The sequence below is a fragment of the Melospiza georgiana genome, chromosome 17, assembly GCF_028018845.1.
Source record: "Melospiza georgiana isolate bMelGeo1 chromosome 17, bMelGeo1.pri, whole genome shotgun sequence".
Lineage (NCBI taxonomy): Eukaryota > Metazoa > Chordata > Aves > Passeriformes > Passerellidae > Melospiza > Melospiza georgiana.
Window position 1 is genome coordinate 8099401 of NC_080446.1, and position 6000 is coordinate 8105400.

The 6000-nt window shown below is 56.6% G+C and overlaps 1 protein-coding gene across 1 annotated transcript in view; it reads right to left on the minus strand.

Annotated features, from left to right (window-relative positions):
- The window catches only part of CDH22 (cadherin 22), a 78841-nt gene extending 75434 nt beyond the window's left edge, over nucleotides 1-3407 (minus strand). The window contains exon 1 of the mRNA XM_058036016.1: nucleotides 3344-3407. The gene's annotated coding sequence lies outside the window, so the exon portion shown is untranslated. The remainder of the gene's footprint in view (nucleotides 1-3343) is intronic.
- Between the last annotated feature and the right edge of the window lie 2593 nt (nucleotides 3408-6000).

The window sequence follows — 6000 nt, forward strand, 5'->3', positions numbered from 1 at the left end:
ACTGTGAACTAACTGGGAGGATGGGTCTCTGCAGTGGCTGCCAGCAGGAGCACAGCCCCGTGCCTGAGCCCTCCACAGCTCTCCAGAGCAGAAACCAACCCACAAACTGGACACAACTGCAGAGAGAGATGTCCCACAGAGCTGAGCAGGCAGGGGACACCCAGCTCATGTTGGGTGAGCAGCTGAGTCCAAGTCCAACCCCATACTCCAAGTCTGCGGCGATTTGCTGTCAAATCCAGCCACAAAGACTTGGCTTTTCTGCTGGGGTAGAGCAGGGACTTCACAGGGATGTGCAGGCATGAGCCCTGAGAATGCAGCAGCAGCCAAGGCAAAGGACAGAGCTCTGTGCCCTCACCTGCAGCCCAGGACTGCCACACACCTGAGAGCAAGGTGGCACAGGGCACCTGCTCCCTGCAGAGCCAAGAGCACACGGTGCTGAGGGCATTCCCAGAGCAACCAACAGCCTGAGGCTAAGCTGGTGGCATCCCTCCCCATCGGGCACCCCTTCCACAAACAAACACCATGGGATAAACCGGTGGTAAGACAAAAGAGATCCTGAGAACAGCAAGGAGCTGTACACCGTGTCCACCTACAACCTCGGGCAAGCAATCTGCTTGGGATTCACACCCACCTCATCTTTACATGCAATTTCTCAAGAAAGCAGATCACTCAAAATGGCCTGTGCCTCGGGATATGCATGGACTTATCTGCAGAGAAGTGTCATTGCTTGTAAACCCAAACACAGTTGCATAACCACATGGTTAAAAGATAACAGCACAAATTCATACATGGCTGTATCCTTATGCACGAATACTCTTCAGCGACATGATGTCACAAGAACCCAAGTGTCACCACACCATTTCTTTTTCAAACTGCTTTCCTTTGCTTTTAAAATGTAGGCTTTTAAAATATAAAAACTAATCATTTGAAAAAATAAGTAATTGTACTTTAAAGGAATAGCAGCAGATTAAATCCCACCTGAAGTCCAGTTTTGTTTCAAAGCTTTCACGAACAATCTAATCCTTCTAATGAAATAAAGTCTTTGAGTTGAAAAAGTGGCTTCAAATAAACAAACATTCCCTCTGCAACATTTCCAGCCAAATTTTACTGCTATGGGATAGTGATTATGAGTACAAAAGTAAAATTTGCTACAAAAAAAGCCTTGCTAGCTCAATATTATTTTTAATGTGCAAAAAAAAAAAGCCCAAAAGCTGACCAGACAATATAAACAACAAAGAGTAAATTGTGACCCTTTTCTCATAATCCTTAAACACAAGAAAGAAACTATGACTTTTTCAAACATGACATTTAAATCATGAAAATATGGTATTTTTTGGAATGGAGCTAGGAAGAATAGGATTTTAACTGTTATTTTTAACCCAAAGACAACCTTTTCTTTCCCTTTTTTTTTTTTTCTGGAGGCCTGCTAGCTTCTTTTGAAAAAGAGTTTAAAACTGACCTTGTTCCAGTAGCCACTTGTCTGTCATAGGTATGAAATCACCATATCATATTATAAAGTGTCAATGCACCAAAAAGCAAAGGGCATTTTTTTTTCCCCCAGAAGGAACAAAACTGGCTTTTTTACCTATGAAACAGCACATACTTTTTCTTTCATGAGCCCACCAATTTCAGCACGGTATTATTCGGCAGCCGGCATTTCATACAGAGACCAAACCTCACTTGCTCTGACCCTCACCTCGCTGGAGCAGAGACGTACGTGAGACAAAAGTCAGCACAGAATCTGGGCCACCTTATTTAGATTTCAGCGGGCTCTACCCTGTGCTGCTCTCAGGGTACTGTCAACATTTCAGGGAATTCATCAATGAGCAGCACAACCACCTTTTGGCCTTGAACACAAACAAGCACAGCACCAGCACGGAGGAACCGTTTCAGACTTAAAGCCAGAGAAACAATTTATTTTCAGCATTTAAAAACTGATGTACCAGGACAATGATCTCCAACCCTGATAATTGTTTGCTGCAAATACTCATTACCCAGCGCTCTTGAAAGAAGTGGAGAGCATTCATCAGCCTCATAGGGAAAACATGGCAAAGCCCAGGTTCTGAGCAATCTGTGAGTACAGAGACTGCAGGCTTCAGCCATGCTCTGTGCATTGGGTACTCTGAAGAGACAGAAACGGGTCCCAAAGAAACAGGCATGAGCTGAGATTTCCTCAGTGGTATGCAAGCCTGTGTTGCAGCACAGCATTTTAACAGCGCAAGGACCAACCCAGGAGCAGGGAGAGAGAGGCACATTCCCCCATTCATTTCCTCAGGCCATGCAAACAAGCTCTGGAGAACCAGAGCTCTGCGGAGCCACCCACCCATCCTCCGTACCCTCTCAGGTCCAAAGGCGTCCCTGAGGTGCCTTGCACTGTCTCATGAAGTTAAGTCTGAACTCCCGAGCCTGCCCCTCCTCGCCGCTGCCTACACCATCACCCCTACAACTGGTGCTGTTCATGCATAAAACCAGGAGAGATGAGAAGACAGGGCAGATGTCCCCTGACTGTGCAGGATGCTAGAACTGTCAGAAACCAAAGGAAAACGAAGAGGCATCAAGTGCATCGCTCCACTCACAGACCCAGGGCAGTGCCCAGGTGGGTGAGAGGCACCTGGCGAGGCAGCGCTGGGCCAGGGCACGCAGGGAGCAGATGCGGCTGCAGATCCGCTCCCAGAAGGCCTGAGCACAGCCGGTTGGGAACCACATTTTAAATGAGGAAAGTGCTAGTTTTAGAACAGTTATTTTTAGTTTGTTGTTAGAAAAAAAATGTGGCTCTGTGAAGGGAGATGTTACCCGGCCGGCTCTAAGGGCTCCTGCTGGGTCCCTCGGGTATGGCAGCCACACATCCACACGCGCCCCAAGCAAATTCCGTGCGGAATGGGCACGGAATGGGTACGGAATGAGTACGAAAGCTACGGTCCCAGTGAGAGAAATGGGGAGATGGATCGTGGGTAGGAAGGAGCGCGGAGAGGATGTTTTAAGATAACACCGGTGAAAAAAGGAGCTGCAGCTCTTCAAGCACCGGACTGTTTTAATTGGAGGGTGTGCACGGACCCGCAGCTGGCGCGGCCGCGCCGGAGGCATCAAACCTCTGGCTTCGCCCGCCGACACCAAGGAGACCGGGACACACCGGGGCACAGCGGGGCACAGCGAGGCACACCGGGGCACACCGGGACTGCCCGGCCCGAGGCGGCGGCGACCCCGGGGCCGGGCCGAGCCCGCGCTCACCCGCGGGGAGCGCCCGCCGCAGCCCCGCCGAGCGGCGGCAAAGTTTGCGGCGCGGCGAGGGACGGAGAAGTTGGGCTCCCCCGCCGCCCCCCAGACCCGCCCGCCCCGCTCTTACCTGGGGCGGCGGCCGCGGCGGCTCCCCCGCGCCGGGCGCTCGGCCTCCCGCGGCATCCTGCGGGCCCCCGCCGGCGCGGAGCGGAGCCCCGGCAGCCCCGGCAGCCGGGCACGGAGCGGAGCGCAGCCCCGGCGCCGAGCGGAGCGGAGCCCGGCAGCGGGGCACGGAGCGGATCTCAGGCTCGGCAGCCGGGCACGGAGCGGATGGCAGCCCGGGCAGGCGGGCACGGAGCGGAGCGCAGCCCCTGCGCCCCGGCACGGAGCGGATGGCAGCCCCGGCAGCAGCGCGGAGCCCCGAGCGGCGGCGGCGGCGAGCGGAGCCGGTGCTGGCACCGGGCGGGCAGGGCGCAGGCGGGGCGCGGGCGGCGGGAGCGCGGCGGGGGCTGCATGTGCGGCGAGAGCCGCCTTCCTCCCCCTCGCTCCCTGCCTGCCTCCCCTCCTTCCCCGCCAGCCCAGCCCTGCCCAGCCCTGCCCGGCCCGGCCCAGCCCAGCCTCTGCTGGAGACTCTGAGAATGCAGCGCCGGGTCCGCGCCCCGGGCTGGCCCCGGAGCCTCCCCCAGGGACCCGCCCTGGGGACCCGCCCGTTCCCGGGATGCGGCCCCGCTCCCCCGCGGGCTGGCGCGGCCCCGGCGGGCGGCTCGGCTCTGCCCTGCCCGCGGCTCCGCTCCGCTCCCCAGCCCGCCGTGCCCCCGCCCCGTGCCCGCATCGCCTCCGCCGCCCCGGGGCCTCGCCGGCCGCCCCGGGGGCGGGAGCGGGGCGCGGACGGGGCAGGGGCAGACCCGGCCACCCCCAGGTCAGGATCAACCCTCCTGTGCCCGGTGCTGAGATCTGACTCAGTGCGTGGAGCGCGGGGCTGAGCCGGGGCGCCGGGCATCAGAGAGACCCCAGACCTTTGAATGGTGCCACACACTGATGGCCCAGTGGCATCGTGGCGGGAGCTCTGTCAGGGGCTCTGGGCATCTCTGGGGCTGAGCCTGGGGCTGTCAGACCCTCTCCCACTGTGCACCATGGCTGTTGGCATCCTCGCACTCACCTCAGCTTTTTGGTGCCTTCTCCAGAGTCTTGCTGGAAGCACGGTGGGCACTGTCCTGGCCCAGCAGCTTTTGAGGGTGCAGGGGCAGAAGTGGCAGCACAGTTGTTGCCTTCAGTAGAGTCACACACCAGCTGCAGGATCCACAGACCAGTCTGGGCCAGTGGAAGATGGAAGCAGGAAGAAGCTCAAGGCTGGTGAGACTGCAGCACTGTATTTGGGGATGGATAAACCTTGCAAGTCAGGTTTTAGTCACAGGTCAGGCAAACAGACTCCAGTGGGACATTTCCCAGTCTCCACTGCCCAGACACTCACATCTTACCTGGAGAAAATGCTCTCCTGTGTTCACAGCATTCTGTTATTTGGCCTTGGAGTTTGGCCCTGAAAGGAACACAAGAGAACACCAGAGGAGGGAATGCTGTGTTGCTCCATTTGTACTGCACCTTGTGTACAAGACAAACAAATCCTCTGCTTGGCCAGTTTGATCAAGAAACAGTAGTAACCCAGTAGCAGGTTATCCTCAAACTACATAGACCTGGTGCTTCCTGTTCAGGTGCCCTGAAGGTGAGGGGAAAGCAAAAGAGAGGCTCATAAGCACAGCATGGACCCAGGAGGAGTGGCTCCTCCTTTCCAGGACCAAAAGATGAGCAGGATGCAGACCCAGCAGCAGCTCTGGCAGCTTTATTCCCCACCTTCGCAGTGGCTGGCACAAGGCTTCCCACCACCCTACTGCTGCATGACTCCCACCCTCAGAGGCCACGGGGACCCTCAGGACATCCCAGGAAATGCTCCACATCAGCCCCTTCAGACACAGAAGCATCTAGAAATGTCCTCAATCCCAGTGTGAGACTGAGAGACCTGCCAGCTGCAAGCACTGCTGCCAAAGTGGATCCCACTTGAGCCTGACGCTCTTGTAGGGAAAGGAGCAAAGCCTGGAGCACAGCTGCTGCTCTGCTAACACAGTCTGCAAACAGAGACCGTGTGCTCAGTGCCAACCCAGCCCCAGGACACCTGCAAGGCTCTGGTGCCAGCTAGGACACTGGCACTGGGAACACCCAGATCCTTCCCCTGGGACAGCCAAGAGGTCACCTCGCACACTGCAGGTGGAGCTGAGCCCACTAAACTGGTGTGACACTGGGACGAGATGGTCCCAGCACTTGTCTGTAGTCATGGTGCCCTTTTCCAGCCTGTTTTTGCTAAGACACAGAAGATTTGTTTCTCTTCCCACTGCCCCCTCCCCTGTGGCACAGCCTCTCCATGCCTGATCAAGTTGAAGAAGTCCCTGCTTACCACACATGGGTTGGGCTAGCTGACCTTTAAAGGTCCTTTCCAACCCAAACCATGCTGAGATGACTCCATGATTCCATGCCCCCTTGCTGCTGCCATGCAGGCGCTGGTAAGGCCGGACAGCCTGACCCACCCAGCTCCCAGATGAGCCCGGAGAGCACCACAGTGAGGCACTTTATGGCAGTCCTTCCACGACACCCAAAACCAGGGGTGCTTCACATGGCCAGGAGCCACCACGGGGAAGGAGAGATGGAGGATGCAGAGCAGGAGAACTAAGGACCACCCGTGACATGGTCACTCCTGTGGCTCCCTATGACCACAGCTGTGTCCCAGCGCCTCTG